Consider the following 21,936-nt stretch of genomic DNA (forward strand, 5'->3'; position numbering starts at 1 on the left):
ATCTTCCGAGTCGCTTGATCCTCACGAGGGTCGCGGGGGGTGCTGGAGCCTATCCCAGCTGTCTTCAGGCAGTAGGCGGGGTACACCCTGAATCGGTTGCCAGCCAATCGCAGGGCACACAGAAACGAACAACCATTCACACTCACACTCACACCTAGGGACAATTTAGAGTGTTCAATCAGCCTGCCACGCATGTTTTTGGAATGTGGGAGGAAACCGGAGCACCCGGAGAAAACCCACGCAGGCCCGGGGAGAACATGCAAACTCCACACAGGGAGGCCGGAGCTGGAATCGAACCTCTGCACTGTGAAGCCGACGTGCTAACCACTGGACTACCGGGCCGCCTCCTCCTAATATATATATATATATCTATATATATATATATAGATATATATATATATTATATACATATATATAGATATAGATATATATATGTGTGAGCGTGAATGGTTGTTCGTTTCCGTGTGCCCTGCGATTGGCTGGCAACCGATTCAGGGTGTCCCCCGCCTACTGCCCGAAGACAGCTGGGATAGGCTCCAGCACACCCGCGACCCTAGTGAGGATCAAGCGGTTTGGAAGATGATGAATATATATATGTGTGTGTGTGTGTATCCATCCATTCGCCGAACCGCTAGGGTCGCGGGGGGTGCTGTAGACCCGAGCTGAATGAGGGACGGACACCACCCGAGGGGGGGTGAGACGAGGATTATTATTTTTTTAATATATATTTAAATATATTAGGTCCATCCATCCAAGCAGTAACAATGAAATGCAGGGGTAATTGTGTATGCGTAAGTATCTGATGAGGTTTTACTTTCATATGAGTCTCCCAGTCTTAATATCCCTCCGAGGGAACCCATAACGACAACGGGGGCCTGTGATGAAAATGAGTTTGACACGGCAGCTTGCAGAGTCTACAAAAGAATATTAAGGTCACGCTGAAAAGAAAATGAAATAACACTACCTTGATGAAAAAAAAAAGTCCTATTTTTGCGAGACTATTACGAGCATGGATGGATTCGGGAGCTTGTTAAAAACTTTTTTCTTTAAATTTTCAATTATGTTAGCTGTCTCTTGAGGGTGGCAGTGCATGACTGTTGCATTTAAATTCACGTGGGAAATTTTGTCTTATTTTTATCCCCAACCCCCTGCGCAAATCTCGACTTCTATCGTTTATTAATAAATTAATAGGTAAAAGCATCGTCACTGGTAATTTCTCAGGATGAGTTTTGGCAAAGTATCCAGCAAAGACATTAAATCCCATATGGGTCCGTCACTTAGCAAATGCTAACGAATCCCCTCTAATCCCGAAAGAAAAGAGTATAAAAACAGACATGCTGGCACGTTTAAGGGCCTGGATTACATGGAGAAAAATGTTCATCCTGTTGCGACTCATTTAGGAATAAAATATGTTTAGTTTTTTTTCTTTGAGGTGTACTACAGCAAGGAAACATGATGCGTTCCGCCTGCGGCGTATAATTTGAAGGTCAGCATGTGCGCAGCCACAATGTTTCATTTAGAAAGGAATAATGTGACGCGTTTGACCTTAATCAAAAGGAAAATAAATACTACACACGCAGTCTGGATTTTGCATAAAATAATGGATTTATTGTAGCCTGTACAACATCATTTTTTAAAAATCTTGTACAAAGACAACAACACTGTCAGAGAGGTGTAATTGACTGGCCTTGCATTTCATTGACAGAGACTCTCCACGCTTGGACTGTTTTCTCCCAGCTGACTTTGGGTAGGAGGCGCTGCACATGCCGTACTCCAGGGGTGCCCAATAGGTAGATCCTGATCTACCGGTAGATCTAAGACAGGGCCCAAGTAGATCCGAGGAGTGTCGAGAAGAAAAAAAACAAACAACCATTTGTGTGTCTTTGTACATGTTAGCAATATATTTTTTGTGTTAATATACACTGCACACTAATCAGTCTCATTTTCACACAAAAAATATTTAAAAAATAAAATAAAGCAGGTAAATCTTAAATTTGTGTGTGTGCGTGCGCGTGCCGGTAAGGGTAGATCCCGTGAGGTTAGTTTATCAAAAAGTAGATCTTCGATCCAAAAAGTTTGGGCACCCCTGCGGCGTACTCCCTTTTAGGCCTCTGGACAACTTAATTTTCAAAAAAGCTAAAAAATCATGTTTTGGGACTGCGGAAGGATTTCACGAGCAATGCTTGAAGCAACATTGCTGCCCAGCGGCTATGTTTATCACCTCTTTTTGTTTTTTAATTGGGTGTACATTCCATAAAAAAAATAATCGATCAATATAGCACTCTAATAGGCCTTCGTTATGAAAACGTCATGCGACCAGCCGGGGCTAATGTTGGCTCGTTTACGGTGCTAATATTAGCTAGTATTGCTAGCCACAGCTATTTTAATTTTGTCGATCGCTACTATTGTCACGGCAAACCAGCAAAAGTACTCCTCAATCGTTTTCTCTTTCTCCTTTTTTCTTTCTACATATATTCTTGCTGCTGGAGGCTGTAAATTTCCCCAGTGTGGGACGAATAAAGGATATCTTATCTTATATTTTTTTTCATCGCTCCGTACGGTCGGATTGATAAAGCATGATGTGCGCATGCGCGGTAAACCGTTGTACGGGTTTTTGTTGCTTTGTAAGGGGAATCGTAATCATTTATACTGGCAGCTATTAGCCGAGGTTGACGGGTCTGGCATCTTGACAAGAGTCAGTCAGAAATAAGAATAACTTTTCAGAATAATATCCGTTTCCACCTTGGATAATGAAGTGCAAGTCGAACCCCGCACCTCTGCACCGCGAGGCCGCCGAGTCGAAACATATTCCACATCATCACAACACCATGTTTCGACTAGTGGGGCCATGTTAGTTTGAGCCTACACAATCGTCGGCGTGAAAATCTAGCGGTGCCAACAAGGAGTGGCCAGAGGCGTTGTGCGGGATGCCACTCCTCATCCTCACTCGCAGAAAGGGGGAAGGACCAGCGTCCTCTCATCCCTCTCTCCCTCCCTCCCTCAATCAGGCAGTCAATCCGCCGCTGGGATGCAACCCTGCAGTGGGGCTCCAGCGGGCTCCAGCGAGAGAAGCTGACGAACAAGCAGACTTGAACTAAGACCGCCACAACCGGAACCCAAAGTGGATGAGAGCTCTTCTCCTACTTCGGGAATGGATATCGGCACCCGCTGAGCAGCTTGTCGGACTTCTCTGGACATTTTCTTGGCCGGAAGCAGGACGCGACGGCGGCGGCGGCGGAGGAGGTTCGCACAAGAGCCGAGTAGCCCGGCGAACGGAGGCGGACCTTACCGCTGCTTTCCCGGTGAGTGGAAGCGCCGTGGACTCTCGTGTTTATGCTTGTTTTCCATCCAAATCGAGCAAAAAGAAAAAAAATGACGGCTTTCGCCGTCATATTAATCTTAGGAAGGAGTGTGTTTTTTGACCTGCTGCTTCTGTCTGGAGTTAATGAACTTGCTCGTTGTGTAGAACGAACGAGTGGAAATGTGGATCGAAAAGCCACGCACACGCAGCCAATTATTGTCTACTTAAATCCACACCTCCAAACACTTGCACGCACAATGAAAGTGGCTTGGATGTGCAATTAATGCAGATGAGTCTCCATAAGAGCGCTCAGGTTGTCTTTTTGCAGGTGCTCTTGAAGTCCATCCCAGAATTCAATTTCATGGCTTTTTGAGGTTTGACTTTGCAGTGTCGATTGTAAGTGCTGCTGCTTGGGTTCCATGTTAGGTGCCTTGTGGGGTGTTTTTTAAGGGTCGTGCACAGAGTCTTTTATTTATTTATTTATTGTCACTTGGCATTGATTTTTTTTTTCGATATGAGGTGTTAGCCCGTGCCAGGCATTAATCAGTCAAAGCGGTGGTAGCTTGACAGAACTTGGCCAAGGCCAACAAGTCAAAAGAGAAAGTGTATACGCGCGCGCATGCTACCAAGAAATCCTCCTCCTGCTTTTCTTCATGTATAATGGAGAGACGTTTTACAAGTGCAAGCGCCGGCCCCCACCAAATTTCCGGAATAAAAGATTGAAGACTCTTGAATGTGAAACCAAGGAGCCTGAATTGCCGGCCCAATCCATTCCATGCAATGAGACGCAGAACGAAAAGGGCTAATCAACTCAACAGCGTGTTTATTATTGTATTTGCAGTTTGCAGAACTGCATCTTTCCGAGAGCTGTTTTTTAATTTGTCGTGAGATGCTCCTGGTACGCTTGATGAAATGGCCCGTGAATGTGAATTAGTTCATTTTTCTGGGATTGGAATGGAACATTCAAAGGCTTTTCATGAAGACAAACTCAGCGGTGTTTGTAGCATGAACATTTTGAGTTTTTGAATGTTGCTTTTGAGCAATCTGATTTTGAGGGAATGGGGAACTGAATTCAACAAACTGATGAGACAACGAGGCACACCTGGACAAGACGCCGCTAGCTAGAGGGAGCTGATGGGTAGACACAAGGTGGAAATGACAAAAGGTGCATTTTTACAGGCATGAAGTTGTATTTATTTTGAGAATAAAAGGCATAATGAGAGATGATTTTTTTTAAACTTTCGACCTTATCTTGGAAAAAATACAACATACCGGTAAAGTGTCTTGAAAGGCGCTTATAAATAAAATGTATTATTATTATTATGATCTTGAAACGAACTTTTTTTTTCTTTGAAAAAGTCCAACTATCCTAGCAAACATTTTTTTTTCGTCAGAAGATATGCAAATGTGTAAATGTTTATGGGTCAGTCTGACTCTCCTTGTTTGATCAATAGTGGTACTAGACAACATTGTAGACATGAAAATATGTAAAACGCCGACAAACATTGACATTTGCCTCCATAACTCTGTTGAATGCAGATAATTTAGTTAGAGGAGGAGCAAAAAAAAAATGATTTGCTCTGCTCTATTTGTGAACAAATCACATTAAGATAAGATAAACTTGATTAGTCCCACAATGGGGGGGATTTGCAATTACACATTAATTCATGACATGATCACACTTAATGATTTTGAGTCACGCTGATAAATTGTTAGCTTACCGCAATTTTTTTCGTAGCTGTAGCATCAAAAGAGTTATTCAATTAAAGGTGCTGCTTGTCAAAGTGGCCCTTGCATCACGTCCCGGCAATTTGGACACCCCTCACCTCTGCGATCCCCGGCAGCCCCCCCCCCCCCCCCCCCGGGCTGCAGGTGCGGCATCTCAGCGTGGTTCGTGACGCTCGCCGCTGCTTAACTGAGACAAATACCGACGCGGGTCCTTTGGCTAATTGAATATGACAAAGCGGCGATGAAGACTAACCCCAGGGTCTCCCGAATGGAAAATGTATCGCAGTGAAGACAGCGAGCGAGCGATTCGACGAAAGGGTCGGGGAGGGGGGTTGGGGGGGGGGACTGTCTCGCCAAGACAATGGCACCCAAGGGTGTCTGCTTGTCACTGACAAATCTGAGTGGAAACCGACATAAAAGTCTCCGACCCAACAAGCCGACACGTCCCCGAAGCGCGCCGTCTGCTTCGATGATGGCGACTCTTGCGATAAGTCGTCACACTGAACCTCTCAGGCGGCCAGCGGGTCTCAAACTTACTTTACGCCAAGTCTCACTTTGACCAAATGTTTGGCTTTCAAATTCGTACCGTAACGTAACGTGGGCCAAACTCATTCATTCATTTACAATTTAGAGTGTTCAATCAGCCTGCCACGCATGTTTTTGGAATGTGGGAGGAAACCGAAGCACCCGGAGAAAACCCACGCAGGCCCGGGGAGAACATGCAAACTCCACACAGGGAGGCCGGAGCCGGAATCAAACCCGGTACCTCTGCACTGTGAAGCCGACGTGCTAACCACTGGAATACCGGGCCGCCGTGGGCCAAACTGTTCATCAAAAATCATTGAAATATTTTTTAAAATTGGACTCGTATCATAATGGATGTATTATTAGAACAATTTTTGTTGTGAAAAAAAATACAACTTCATTTCTGTAGTTTTTTTTTAATCCACAAAAAGAATTTGTTTTTTTTTTGTTTTTTTGAAACTCAAATGTAAACCAATGCAAATGTTTCAATTCCAATGGCAGTTTTGGGTTAACGTGTTATTTAGGTTATGAGGTGGGCGTCCTCGGGTCGGGGGGGGGGTCTCTTTTAAGGGGTCCCTGGACCCCAAAAGGTTTGAGAGCCCCTTGGCCTAGCGTATAAATAGCACGGTGTAGCTCACGGGATGAGGTTGTAAAATTTGCATCTATAAACAGAACGATTGAGAATATCCTCCGCCACGATTTGACACGACTGACATTTGTTGGGATGAAAGACTACTTTGAATAAACATTAGCGGCGACACGTCTGTCGGCCTCTTTTTTGATTGTCTGAGTGTTCCCCTTCAGCGAGTGAGCGACACACATCCCCTCCAGGATTAATCTGACATCGTAATTGGTCCGACTGCCGAGACGCCTGCCGTTCGGCAAACGCGCACGCACGTCACTCTCAGCAGTGACTCCGATTCGAACAGACAACCCCGAAGGCAGAGCTGCTGTTGACATGCTGCGGCCCGCGAGAACAAAAACAGCGTTTGATAATTGTCATATCTCCAGTCCCCTCTAGATTTCAAGCAAGATTTTGACTCGTGAAGAAAGTCACCATTTTGCATTCCGTATTTGACCCGTTAGCTAGCGGCACTGTACTAACGCATTGACCGAGGAGTGGAGGGAGTGAAATGTGTTTTAACATTAACGTGTTTTTTATTTTATTTTTATTTTCTTTACCATTTCAGTTTCCCTTTGTGTGGGGAAGAGATGAGTAGGGGGTGTTATGGTTAAAACGGCACCCAGAGCCACCTTTTGTTGGCGTCAGTGGCTAGCTAACGCAATGGCGAGTTGCCTATTATTTTGCATTCCGTGTTAGCTCATGAGCTAGCTGGTGGTGAGTGGCCCTCATCGCGCCATAGAAAGGCTCCGCAACCAGCCTGGTGGGATACATTTCGGCCACTGGAACCTTTCATCGGACAAATGGGTGGCCATAGGTAGACAGAAGAGCGATAAATTAGCAGCTAAGATTGAGGATTTTAGTACACATTCGGTAGACGCGTAAAACGTGTTTGTGAACAGAGACAATCTTTGGTTTGATTGATTTTATATACTTTATATATATTTTTTTGTGGCACACAATCTCATAAAATGTGTCCAGCCTTTTGCAAGTTTCGGCCAAACAAGTCCCAAGTCCTAAAACTGGCGACTTCAACTCCATATCCTGTAACCGGAATCTCCCTCCCTCTGTTTCATTGTTTCATATTCCTGAGAAATGAGCGCTCAAACGCCGATGGCAACTATTATTACTATTTTATTGATGGTTTTTTTTTTTTTTGAAAGATACAGTGGCTTGTCTGAAAGAGCGAGGATCCAGAACAGAATCAAATTAACGGCAGTAACAAGAGAAAACTACCAAACTAATCAAGCCGCGCATTCCATCAGTTTTTGTTAGCATGGCAGACTGTTCACTGACTCGCCAAAGAACAAATCGCAGCAGACGCGCTACTTACTCAAAGCTCTGCTCTCCAATGAGTTGGCGCTTGTGCGAGCATCAAGCGGTGAGAATCTCGGAAAAATCTATCAATTATGAAAGGCCTTTTTGTGGTCCTCAATATGCCCGCAAACGCGCCATGTTTTTATATGGATGTATGTATCGTGTTTTAGGGATCCAGAAGATGACCCCCCCACAAGAACAAAACAACCCCATATAGCAGTTAAACCAATTATTTAGTGTCATGACAGGACACACGAAAAGATCCGTGCATAAAATTAGACAGGAAGTCGGCCATTTTGTTTTGAAGTGGCTATTTGGGGCAAATTTCGAGGCGGGTACTTTTATGTTCGATTTTTATTTTTTGTAACATTTTGTTTCAACAGGGATAGTTTGTTCTAGTGGTCAAGTATTCAAAGTTGAGTCACAGTCGGATCTATTTTGGCGTCATGACCCCGTTGTAATGTGTCGGCTTTTCCCAAAGTGTAAATGAAATTTCGTACCCGTGTCAAATGTCTGCGGATGTTGAGGGCTAATGTAATTAACACGAGCGACACGACAACGCGAAGAAGTCAGAAATCGGCCTCCTCCTGTTAATCTGCAACAAGAGTCTTTGGGTGTGCCCATGCGTCAGGCAGCCTCATTACCGTCGATTAAGCCGTTCTTTCATCAGCGTCTCTTTGTGCTGTCCTCACTCGGTGAACTCTCCCGTCGAGTCGTCTGCAACAAATGCTCGCATGATTCCTTTGTTGCCGCGCCATGCAGTTGAAGCTTGTTTGTCGTACTGAGCAATCCCAAGAGATTGATTGATGAATGTCAAGTTTTTTTAAGTTCACAAATTCCAAACGACCATCCTGAGATAGATTCATGCCCCACAAAAAAAAAAACAAAAAAAAAACAGGGTTATCGTAGTTGTGGAATTTTGATGACAGCCATTTTTCATAAAATGTCATTTTTAATTTGAAATATAGTTAATTATATGTTTACGGGCTTTATAGCTTTGATTCATTTTTTTTTAAACTACATCATTTCAGTTGACTTTTTATTCATTTTAATTTTCAAAAGTTGGTGTGTATGATTTTTTTTTTGTGTATAAGATTGCGCCTTTTTGGTGTTTACACACTTATGCACGTTTTTGTTAGTAGTCGGGCCATTGCTGACTTGTAGGAAAAGACTTAAAGATTAAAAGATTATTGCCCGTAAAGTGTGGTGTACATGTTAATTTGGGCTTTTTCAGACTTTTAATGGCAGGAGGGTATTAGGCTCAAATGAGACCCGATTATCCGTATGTGCGAGCCTTGTTTAACGGCTCCATATCAGTGCGAGAGTTCATCAGTGATTAACTTGGCGGTGGTGAAGAAAAATAGCCTGAAGATCGTGTTTTCACGCGGAAGGCAGCTCCGGGCTGATTGCATATGAGGGTAAAATGTCCTATGAGGGATGGCGTGTTGACACTTTGTGTTTTTTTTGTATCATCAGAATCAAATTTATTGGCCAAGTATGTCAAACACAAAAGGAATATGGTCAATGGGCTGTCACTTGCGCCGTGCCAACCATTCTCCTTATAGGAGAGCATGGTTTGTGTCACATCCCGTGGTTGCCAGCAGAGGGCGGGCTTTCTGCCCGCCGCTTGCACACCTGTCACCCATTTGTGAGTGATTGCTCAGCCTTTATTTGGACGCTCTGGCAGTCTACTCACTGCCGGAGTATTCCACGCCGTGCCAAAATTCTCTCGTCCAAATCCTATTTGTATTATTCATTGCCTCTTAGACTTGTGGCTGTTATTGCGCGTCATTGTTCCTCTTGCGAGTGAAATTTATATCATTGTCTAATCAGACCCTCCTTGCTATTTTTTCTGCAAGCGTTTTCGGTTGTTCTCTTTATTTTATCCCTGGTCCTTTATTTTGACCAGCGCTTTTTGTTATTCTCCCTGTCGGGTATTTTGTGTTCGTATTAAAGACTCTTTTTGTTCTCTGACAAAACCTCTTTCTGTGTCTGCTATTTCGGGGATCCACCTTTCAGTCTGTCACGTTGTGCCCGAAGCGATGGAATTATTGCTTTGTGCACAACAAAATAACTAATAGGAATTGGACGAGAGAATTTTGGCACGGCGTGGAATACTCCGGCAGTGAGTAGACTGCCAGAGCGTCCAAATAAAGGCTGAGCAATCACTCACAAATGAGTGACAGGTGTGCAAGCGGCGGGCAGAAAGCCCGCCCCCTGTTGGCAAACACGGGATGTGACAGTTTGAGCCTGAGGGTGGGGGGGGACCTTTGCGCATGTAGCGTACATTTAAAAGACAAGTCCAACACATCTCAAAATGTAGTGAATGGGGAGGATGGAAAGCGTAGTGGCGGCGGGAGGGGGGGGGGGGGGGGTGCTTGTCACAATCAGACCGGCAAGCAGCTCAGCATGGTAGCGCTCAGCCAATCAATCCGTGATGAGCAAACCTTCTGCTGAAGGACAAACCTTCTTATCGGTCTTGGGCTCGGGAAGGAGCGGTATAAGGCCCGATAGCAATGCTAGCATCCGAGCATGTTTTTTTTTCCCATCCGAGGGAAAGTCCAGATAACAGTTGTTTTGGGAACAGGCCGTCCACATTTTCAGACAGGTCGTTAAGCTTTGCGATTTCTCAATGGCGTCAGTTTGCCGAATCCTCGATCAATCACGCAATTCATTCCGGGCCGTTCTTTTCCATTTTGCGAAGCGACTCCAACACCGCATCTAATTTGCGTGTGGTCAACGCTCGAGTCCGAGTGTTGATCACCCGCCGTCCGGAAAGGCCGGCGGCTTTATTCCCTTTTAATGAAGCTGCTCCGGCTGGCTGAATTTTGTGACTGCCAACAGTAGTCATTCATATTTATTATTACAGCATTAATTATTTTTTTTATCATGCAGATGACAGATTAGAGCCATAAAGATGGTTTCTGGGAATCGGTGTCCAAAGGCGAAATCTGCAGCCTCGCTGATAGTTCTCGAAACGCAAAGTTTGGCGGGAATGAGTCGGCCACCTTTTGACATTTGAACGTGGCTCGAATGCGATTCCTTGACGTCGTAAACAATGGCGCGTGTGGAAATGAGATAAGAAACCATGACTGTCGGTTGAAGGATGACTTGCAAAGTTCATGCATCAAGTTCATCTGAACTTGTTGGTGACATCTTTCGGCTTTGGCTCGACCGCTTCGGGGGACAGGTGGGTCGCACTTGCGTGTGTGTGTGTGTTTGTGCACTTTTTGCAGTTCACAGGTGTGATGTTGGCATCCCTGCCGCTGTTGGCAAGTTGATCTTCCAGATTTGCTAGCTTTTATTTATTTTTTTCTGCATCAACCCTTTACTGCGGTATTGGTATCATAAATGAAGGAGCCAATTACCACATGTTGATGATCGCTTCTCACATGACCCTCATGCTCATCCATATCATTAACCTCATATAGCATAATTGCCCCCAAACCGTTTGAAATTTACTGTCACACATCAATACAAACTACAAAAAAAAGCAATTTGAATTATTAATAGATCAAAATATACGGAACCCACAAATGCACTATTTATCAAATTAAATACGATGACATTTTATGACCTGGTTGACTTTAAAATCGCCCAATTAATGTACAAAGCACACAATAACCTGCTCTGCCAAAACATTCAGAAGTTTTTTGAAATTCGAGAAAGCAACTATGAATTAAGAGGTACCAACTTATTCAAAAAACTCAAAACAAGAACAAACATCAAGCAAAGAAGTGTATCTAGCAAAGGTGTTAATCTGTGGAATAATCTCGAAACGGACCTAAAAATGAGTAAATCGCTTGCTGATTTCAAAAACAAATTCAAAAAAATAGTACAAACAACCTACACCAATCAGAGTTAAAATGATAAATTCTAAACATTAAATATAATGATAAATCAGAACTAAGTTGATAAATAAAGGTATTGAAATATCCATTTTGAATACAAGAGAAAATTGACACCAGAGTGCCAGGGTGAGGATGTATATAATCCCGATACAAACCAAAAGTTGTGAAAATATCACGGTTAAGGGTAAAGTATGAGCCTTAATGGAGACTTCTTCATACTTTTTCTTTTCTGATTGATATAAAAATGATTTAGTAGATATAAACACATAACGGGGTAGGACTAGATACGTTTTTTTACTTCATCCTACTCCCTTGAACATAACTGTGTTGAATGAAGACTGATTTCTTTCTTTTTACTTTTTTATCTACCTTATTTTCTGTCAAATTATTACTGTATATGTTTTATGTTCAGTAAACAAACAAACAAACACCAAATACCCGACTGCTTGCTAATGTGAGGGTTTCCCCCCTGCGTGTGTCAATTGTCATCCAGCTATGCTAAGTACAAGCTAGCTTCCAAAGCCCAAGACGCTATTTACATTTTGAAATAAATACGTTCAAGTACCAACGTGTCACTCACTCCCTCCTTTTTCTCACTCGCTCTCAATGCTGATGGCAACATCATAGCCGTCTTCCAGCGAGATGGACACGAAGGCTTGAGCAGCACTGAAAGTCCTTCCATGCTGTTGCGAATAATATCTTTTTTTTTTTGGTGTTTTCTTTCAAATTGCCATCTAAATTTATGGCATCCCTGGGATCTGCAACTCCATGTCCTCCATTCGCTTCCTGTGGCGTCTCACCCTCTGACAGCCGTTGGATTTATTCCACCCAAGCCGGCTGGGGGGGGGGAGGGGGGCATAATTCCTTTGAATATATTTCTTATATGCAATGGCAGACCCCCCCGGTGTCGGGATGGGTGATTTAATAACCCCTCAGTGTCATTCCGGTGACAATGAACCCCGTGCTCCATAAACGTACATTTATTTAGCCCAATGCTAAGGCGTTCTGGTAAGCAACGTGTCCTCCGGATAGTCGACCGAGGCGAAGGCTCCATTAAGCATCGAGATGAGACGCGAGCAGTGAGGCGACGGGCTGAAAATGCGAGAAAAGAAAGCCGCTTGATATGATGCTTTTAGTCAATGCTTCCACTGTGTGATTGAGGGAGAGTTTGGGGGTGTGAGGGGCAGGGGGCATTGGAAGTGCGTAAGGATGGAATTTGGTTCTATAAAAAGCTTAAATAATCACCTGAAAGGAGACGGTATGGAAAATGTGCTTTTGAATGGGTTGTTTTCGAGTAGTCGGCTTCCTTGCCTCCAAGTTGGATAAAGTAGTCGACTAGTCAAGTTGACTATTTAGAGCGTGGCATCGACTCGTCGCTCATTATGTTTTGGACTTGAGGAGGAGGCAGAGTCGCCTTCAGCAACAGATGAGTGTGCCGGATGAAATTAGTAGTCGATTTTAAATTGTCTCCTTGATCCACGGGTTATTCATTCATTCATTCATCTTCCGAACCGCTTGATCCTCACTAGGGTCGCGGGGGGTGCTGGAGCCTATCCCAGCCGTCTTTGGGCATTAGGCGGGGGACACCCTGGATCAGTTGCCAGCCAATCGCAGGGCACACAGAGACGAACAACCATCCACGCTCACATTCACACCCTAGGGACAATTTAGAGCGTCCAATCAGCCTGCCACGCATGTTTTTGGAATGTGGGAGGAAACCGGAGCACCCGGAGAAAACCCACGCAGGCCCGGGGAGAACATGCAAACTCCACACAGGGAGGCCGGAGCTGGAATCGAACCCGGTACCTCTGCACTGTGAAGCCGACGTGCTAACCACTAGACTACCGGGCCGCCTCCACCGGTTATGCATCAACTAATTAATTTTTTTCCGCTGGTCCATTTCATTTACGTATTGAGATGGATGATTTTGTTTTTTTTTATTTTTTGGTTACCACTCTGACAATGAGAAATGTTTAACACACATTGTATAGATTGTCTCGACTAAAATTCCATTTCCCGATGTGTTCTAATTTACTGCGATGCATGAGATGTTTTTGTCTGTTTCACTTCTGATAAGCGGCACGTACTTGAAGTCTGGTGAAGGTGTTGACATGGTGGGGACTGACAGGTACAGTGAACTCCTGCTATTCACCAGGCCAGCCCACCGATAGCAAAAATCCATGCATAATTGATTTTTCCCGGAACCCCCCCCCAAACTAAACAAAACAAAACAACAACAAAAAAAACAGAAATCCCCACCAAAATACTGATAAATATTAATTTTGCATTTTCCATAAAAACAGGGCTAAATTAGGGGCAGAAAAACAAACGAAAGAATATTTAAAGTTATTGAAAACAATTTTGAAAAAAATATGGCGAATGGCAAGAAGGCGGGGGGGGAGGGGCCCTCTGAATTTCTTTTTGCCAATTTTTCCCCTGCCTGCGCTACGTACACAGATCTGCAGAGTAATTAACAAGTGTAATTTGGTTGAGATGTGCTGCCTCCCTGAGGGAAAATAGGATCCATATTACCTTTTGGCATGGCTCACATCAGCATTGCAAATGTTGTTCTTTTTTATTTATTTCTCCCTGTCTGCCCCTTTTTTTTCCCCCCAGCAGTCGAGGGGCGGAAGAGCGAGCCCGGGTGTTCACTTGCATGAGACGGGCCCGCTCTCTCAAAACAAACTGATTTCAGCTGGTTAAAAAAGTGGTGGGCTTACGTATGCTCCACTTTCTTAACCTTGGCCTATTTTGACCAAAACTTGACCTTGCCATTATAATTGCGATATTTGTTTAAAATTGTGGGAAAAAATGTTGAGTCGGATTGATTTTATTTTTTTTTCTAATTGTCATCGTTGTTTGATGCATCCTGACTTGAGTTCTTTGAAGCTTTGTTTGCATTCATTCTCCTATTTGTGGTGAAAGCATTGAAGTGAATCTCGGTTTTATGAAGTGTACACCAGGCAGTCATCAACGTAATCAGATCCTCTCTGTGTTCCAGTGTTTTACTTTTGGGGCCGGGCCCACTGTCGCCGTTATTATCTTTCTAATTTAAGAGCCAGGGCAAAAAAAACCCCCTCAAAACATAAATAAATAGTAAAAATAATTTCTCTCCCAAATCATAAATGGGGCGGGGGGGGGGGGGGGGGTCATTCCCCCACTTCTCCATTGCAGTCATTTTCATTTTTATACACGCACTAAAAATCAATTTGTGACAAGCCGCAGATCAGACTCGAGTGTCAAATTGCTCTCACGTCCCCACACACACACACAGGGAGAGATGTGTGAAGTCCCCCGCCCCCACCCCGAGGGAGGCGCCGGCGATGGCCTCCAAATAAAATGATGGTTGATTCGATCAATATGTCTTTGACAACATGGAAATGAAGTTTATTTCCTCCTAAATTAAACGCGTCGGCGACAGGAAGCGCAGCTCATTTTTGAGCAGAGGTGCGTGCGCTAAATTGCTAAGCTATGCTAGCTGACCTCTATGTGTGACTTTTTTAGTTGAAGTTGTTGTGTTTTTGACTCTCGGACTGACAAATATTGCATGTTTCCATTCTCTTGTAGTTTTTAATTAAAAAAAAACTCTAAATGGGAAAAAAATCAGTTAGCTTGTGATGCTACTCCGTTCCGTGTCCGGTTCAATGGATATCGTCAAACTTCTTCTCATCACTATTATATTCTTGTTTTGCTTGTATCACCGCCACCAAAAAAAATCAAAATACACGTAGAGTTCAGCTATTTAGGTGAAAGGATGTTATCCATATTTACTAAGTTGGGTGTATATTCAAGTACCATTTCTTGAATGTAACCAGGAGCCATTCAGCGATTTATAGACCAGTAGCATCGTTTTCGAATCGATTCTACAAGTAACCGGGAGCCAGCGTGGAGCCTTTTAGGACCGGAGTTAAATATTCCGATCTCTCCGGCACGGTCCGACCATCCAGCTGTGGCATTCTGATTGCGCTGCAGCTGTTTGATGCTCTTCTCAAGGAGTCCATTCAGGAGAAGACCATTACCACAATCAAGTCTAGATTGACTCCATCAGGTACATTAAAAGAATGAACCCAAATTACTCCAAAGATGAATAAAATAACATTAAGGTCAAGCGTTAGGTATGTCACCAACTTTGACCAAATTTATCTGTAAATGTCATTTTTCCGATTATTCAAGTCGAGCTCGAGTTTTCTGGAGTTCAAAGGCAGATGTGACGTCTTTCTCAGGAAAGCATTATGACAGATGCGGGGGAAAAAAGTTATTGTTGAACAAATGGCACAAGAACTTTTCCCATCCAAGCATCATTATGTCATCCGCTTGCCATCGTTTGCGTCGATTCTGAGCCGCAAAGATCAGCGGCGGCTGTCGCGTCGCCTTCGCTCTCGGGTTCAGTCGCGAGTCATTCTCGCCGAGAACGATGTCGCTTTCATGCATAAGTGGGCACGTTAACTAGGCTGACCCGAGGTGGAGACATCCGGAAAAAGGAGCCTTGAGACATGGCCGCATCGCACGTAGCTCATTAAATCTCAATTTTCAGCCGGACCCTTTGAGAGTCTGCCCGTTCGCCATTAGGGATGCGGCCGAACACTTGATGTCGTGCTGCCCGTCCAACGTCACGTCGTACGTGATACATGGCGAGAAAAATCCATGGTGTTGTTGGTTTATTTATTTATTTATTTTTTGCAGTTAACTATTTTTTTTTTTTGGTACCGCAGTATAGAACATTAGCAAAACTAGTAGCAAATTCACCGCAAAAAAAAAAAAAAAAAATCGGTGCGTTGAATTTACTCTAGTTTATTTCATCAAGTGGTTGTCTCGTCTACTTTAAAAATGTACCTGAAAAATTGAAGCCCACTTCACACCAAATTCTTTAGCCTCACTGAATTCAGTTCTTTTTGATGGGGTGGTCTTGCCTCATGCAAATTAACCCATGCTCGCCCCGCCCCCTCTACTGCCTAGACATTTCCAAGCATTACTTTTTTGTGTGACTTAGACAAGCTCGCAGTGTGAGGGTAAAATTTTTTATTATTATATATTTAAATATTATTAAATATATATATATATATATATATATATATACAATATATTTTACCCTTAGATAAGCTCGCAGTGTGAGGGTAATTTTTTTATTATTATATATTTAAATATTATTAAATATTTTTTCCCAACCATTTTGTGTACCGTATTTTCCGCACTATAAGGCCCGTCGGACTATAAGGCGCACCTTCGATGAATGTCCTATTTTAGAACTATTACCATATACAGGGCACACGGCACTTTCAGATACAATACTGGCTGCAGTGGCATGATGCATCCACTAGACGGAGCTACACCAAAGGGAATACAATGCAGCTTTATTTATATAGAGCTTTCACAACCGCTGTAGCTGTACAAAAGCACTTTACATTTAAAATACTACATCCAAGAAATCAGAATATTGATCCGTATACAAGGTGCATCGGATTATAAGGTGCAGTGTCAGCTTTTGAGAAAATGGAATGCTTTTAGGTGCACCTTATAGTGTGGAAAATACGATGTGTTGATTATCATCTGACCATCACTTAAAAATGAGCAGAGCTTGACCCAGCCTCGCTCCCAAATCATGGGCGGGGAAACTTTTTGGGGCAGTTATACGCACATGACGCCTGAATTAGAAACGTCTCGTTAATCCGATAACGCGGATGTTTCTTTGAGTGAAGAGTGCAATCACATTGACGTCAATCACCGAGCTTAATAATAATTTGGAAATCCAATTGAGCGGTCGCTTCTCTTTTGCGTCCAATATCTGCATGAAATCAGACATGAATTTTAATGTGGCCCGAGTGGTTTTTTGGATCAAAAAGATTGCACCATCAAATAAAAGAAAGTCTCCTCTTCCTTTTCTTCTTCTTTTCCCGCTGCCTTTCGAGAGTCATTAAACCGCCGCTATTGGATTGTTAATGGATTGTGGAAAAGGCTGATTACAGCGCCAGCAACGTGGCTTCAGAAGAAAGCAAATGTGTTCATATGCAGCATGGGGCCGGCTAAAAGCTTCCTGTCCTCTGCATTAGTGTGACGTCACCCGCAGGTTTTATTGTTGTGCTTGTAGTACTCAGTGGTTGGTCGCACAGGGAGATTTTTTTTTTTTTTTATTTTTTAATGAGTTTCAGAGAAAGGCTAAGTGAGGTAAACAGCAGAACAGGGAAGCCGCTCCATATTTTATTAGCAATATTTGTACTTGGAAAAATGAACTGTCCAAACATGCTTTTTCGTCATTTGGGCACAGTCGCCGATTTTGCCAGTCCGTCCCTCCGTCGGCGACCTGTGTCATCGTCCCTCCTTCATTACAGCTGCAGCTGTTGTGAAAGCGCTATATAAATCAGCATGCACTGTATTGTATTGTATTCATATGACAGGATCTGCCGAGACAAATTTTTTGATATGCGACGCAGACACAAAATGTCTGGATCTGTCTGTGTTTAATCTCCGCTTCATGTACCACATGCAATGATCTGCGGCTTTATTTGGAAATGTCCTTACGCGGCTTGTTGATGAAATCCTGGCTCTGCGAGTGAAAACAAACTTTAGCTTTGCCATCTTTTTTGGGATATGCGCTTTTTATTTTCACCCTCCACTTTTGGATAGGCTCTCCGACCGATGACCTGTCTGTGTATTCATGCCTGAATTGTATTTGGTGTACACCTTGTGGTCTAATACGGCACTTCCTACGTGACCGCTTCCTTGTTATTCATATGCTGAGTCACGACGAAGCTAAACATGCTAAAAAAAATGTTTCGACCACCATCCCCGAAGCCATGAACAGCTGGCTCGTATTGATGATTTCGTTTTAAGGCGAAATGGACGCAATGCAAGAGCGTTTCTTTGTTTGCAGCTCTCGCCATTTGAATCGGCTTTCCCGGAGAGAGAGTTTTTCGGCATCTTGTGTGTCTGCGCTGCGCTCCCCCGGGAGGAGAAAGTGTCGGTTTATTTACAGCAACAAGAAATGAGGAAAAAGGCACCTCCTGTTGCTGCGATGTGGTCTTCGCCAAGAGATCTTGAATTGCGCACAGTATCTGAAGAGGAGGTGCTTTATTTAGTCATTAAAAATAAAAAACTTGCATTAGCCAAATTGAATAATTAGCCACTTTCCACTGCTTTCTGAACACGTTAAAAAATTCCAAGCGAGAAATACAAAGCAGTAAAATGGGTAAAAACAACATCTCTGAAACAGTTTAAGCCCCCCGGTGTGTCGTGAGTCAAAACAGCCAATTTTGTAAGGAAAGCTCTTTTTTTTTTCCAAAACATACACAAAGGTTGATTCAACATTGTTTTAATTTTTTCCTTGGACCGTGATCTATGGGAGGCAATGTGCTAAATATTGATATAAATGGGTATTAATGGTAGTAATCACAACATCTCGACGATGTTTAATTGGTCTTTTTTTTTCAGGGGCTTTGGAGTAATTACACATGCTTGCAACCAAATCAGGTGCAGCGTTGCTCTTCCCGAGAAGTAGGGTGATTTTTATTCGATGGAGGTATTCCAAAAAACAGCTCCAGGGGGAGAAATTTAAAGCAATTCGGTGGAAAAGTACGACAACCACAACAACGTTAACCCTCTTGTTAAGTTGTGGGTCCAAAAACTCATTTGCATGCAAATTAACGAAAATTGTTGCCTGCAAATTAAAAAAAAAAGTTAATTTGACATGTGTATATAAGTATGTTTATAAAATATCGTTTACTTTTTTTTACAATCGAAGAAGAATAAAATTGCAGTCCAAATTGAAGTATTGGTAATGGCGCAGTGGACTCTATAGTTCCAAATGCGGAGGAATCTTGCACAGTGGGACGTGTGGGGGGGTCAAGGTTTAGGCCGTGGAGTCGTCGGGAATGGACGGTGGTGATGGGTTTGGGAAAAACAAACACACTGTTCTTGCTGCACTTGTAGCGCCTCCCTAATGGCTTGGGGTCAAGCGGATCAGCGCCAGGGTGAGAGCTGCCCTTGAAAAAAAGGTTGTTTGCACTGCTGAGGCAGCGTGAAGTGGAAATGTCCATCGGGGGGAGGCGCGGGGGCAGCCCACCGGCTTCCGCGCCTGCCAAATTTTTAAAAAATAAATAAATAAACAATGTTTTACAACAATACTCAACCATATTTACATTTTCAGACTGTACGTACTAATGGATGAAATTGTGAAACTTGGGGTAAAAATTACGCACCGCTAGCCGGGTCTCATTCAATAGCCTGGAACATTGGCGCTCCCCAGCCATGATAGTCGTGGCCCCTGCCTTAGGCTGGGGCAGCTTGGGGTGGCCGCCGGAAGATGGTGGCCGACTTGACTCGCCAGTGACGGGCCTTACGAATGAGAGCTGTTGTCGAGCTTTGTGTGTCCCAAGCTTCTCAATTCCATCCATTGGTTCAGATGAAATCGGAAATCTGGTTAGGTATTGTTGTAAAACATTATATTTGGATGATGTTTTTGACTCGCCAGATGGTCGTTACAACCTGCGAATAGAAACTTCAAATAAAAGAGCCCCGATCAGAAACGGGCCTCCCAGACGAGTCGAAAATCACAGCGTGGCCTAATATGGGTGCAGGAAGGCTTCCGAGTTGGACCCTTTCGAGCGTTCGATCAGCGGGGCCTCAGCCCCTTAACCCTTGTGTGCTCCAAATTAAAAAGGCCTTAAGTTACGCATTTTACAATTATTGTAATGATGTATTTTGTGTTATAAAAACATTCTTTTTTTTTCCAAACACTCAAAATGTTCAGAGGCATCTGTGCTATCCATACATATATAGTTTTTATTAGTTCTTTGGGATTTTTTATTCTTTACTTTTTGCAAAAGGGAAAAAAAAATTGCGTCTGGAGGTCCCAACCAAGCCCTACTAACAATCCCGACCGGACGTGTTCATGTAAAATGCATCGGTTTGAAGCCTCCTGCAAAAAGGCAAACTCATTAGCGATCCTCTGACGCCACCTAAAGTTGCAAAATTGGAATGACCTCAACCAAACAATGTGGCATGTTTACGTCTGTCCAAGCGAAAACAAAGCGATTGACGTAAAAATCGCGTGAAATGCATATATACACATTAGGTTTACGATGCATTCAAAAATATGAATTATAATGGGTCTCTACGGTGCAAAATATGTAAATTGTGAAGATTAAGGTATCAAAACGTTTTTTTATTATTGCTGCAATGCCTGAGAATTATCAGCCGGTGACGTCATGAAATTTAGGCCATTTTAGAACCCCTTCATAAGTTTCAGCTCTCTCGTGTTTTTCTGAATGCCTTTGATTCAAAGACATCATTTTACATTTATCGCAAGCGGTGCACTACGAGGGTTAAGTCAGTTCCTTCAATCGACGTGAAATCGGGTGGACGTGTCGACCACGACTCACGATCATTTCAACACCCTCGTTATCAAACATCAACTCAGCCATTGTGCGCCAAATCCACGGCTTGTGCACTGACCAACTGCTCCGAGGGAATTTAAATTAATGAGCCCCCGGTCGGAAGCGAGCATCCGGAGATGAATGGACGATGCAAAAACGGTGACGCTATTATGCCGGGCTAATGTGGGCAGAAATCAAGAGTCGTTTTGAAGATTCTTCAAACACAAGTGTCCATTTGAAGCGTCTTCACCTATGGTAGGACCTTTCGAGGCATATGATTGGGCGCCACGCGTGCCGCACGCGTAATCTGCGGGTGTCATGGCGAGGACGGTAATTGCCTGCGCCGCGCTCCCCCTTTGGTAATTGTCTTTTGATTGAGGTCAGCGGGACAATTAAAAGCATTGATGGGTGAAAAAAGTGGCGGCGAGAGAGCCCAGACGGCCGACGTTAGCGACAGGGATGAGCGCCGGGGATAATTGTGCGTGGGAGCGGGCCTCAAAAGTCAGCTGAATGTTCATATGGACTATTTTTTTATTTTATTTTTTTTTAAAGCCGCACTCCGCCGTCTGATAGCTTTGGCGCGATGCCGTTCGCAGCAGGAACAAAATCTGCTCGCGGAATTCAATGTCACATGACGTAGCTTTGCATAATCGGCGAGACAGACGACACCAGAGGTGTAAAATTATTTTGCGGGAGAGACTTTGTATGCTTGTCACCGAACGCCTTGTGTTGCAATCTACGTGCACGTTGATGCGGCGTGGGCGCGCGTCTATATGGGTATGTCAGAAGTCGCGTAGGTTAGCGTTAGCATACGTATTGCACATCCCCGAAACGACCACAGATGGCGCAAAATGAGAGTATCTGACAGTTATGTTCTGTGCTGCATTTGCCGCATCCGGCGTTCATTTTGTCAATCCGCGCAGGTCCGTCCAACCGAGGGACCGAAAGCCTTTCTTGACGAAGCAAGATAGAGCTGTCGACATTAATAGCCGCATGATCCGTCCATCGGGATGAAGAACAAACATTGTTTGTCAGCGCGGGGGACGTCATTTCTCGCAATTCCCGAGGTCGCCTCGAAAGCCGAGCAGGCGCCAGAGCATTTCATCGTATTCACTGGGAGACCCATTAGACCAATCCTTTTTATTATTTTTTTTCTCCCCCCCCCCCCACATCACTCACTTCCTCCCCCCCCCCCCCTTCCTGTTGTGCAAACGGGTCAGTGGT

At 43.8% G+C, this 21,936-nt stretch overlaps 1 protein-coding gene across 1 annotated transcript in view; it reads left to right on the forward strand.

Annotated features, from left to right (window-relative positions):
• Positions 1–2,980: 2,980 nt before the first annotated feature.
• Positions 2,981–21,936, forward strand: part of cntn5 (contactin 5) — a 92,343-nt gene continuing 73,387 nt past the window's right edge. The window contains exon 1 of the mRNA XM_052078377.1: positions 2,981–3,302. The gene's annotated coding sequence lies outside the window, so the exon portion shown is untranslated. The remainder of the gene's footprint in view (positions 3,303–21,936) is intronic.

This window comes from Hippocampus zosterae, chromosome 10 (genome assembly GCF_025434085.1).
Source record: "Hippocampus zosterae strain Florida chromosome 10, ASM2543408v3, whole genome shotgun sequence".
Taxonomy (NCBI): Eukaryota; Metazoa; Chordata; class Actinopteri; order Syngnathiformes; family Syngnathidae; genus Hippocampus; species Hippocampus zosterae.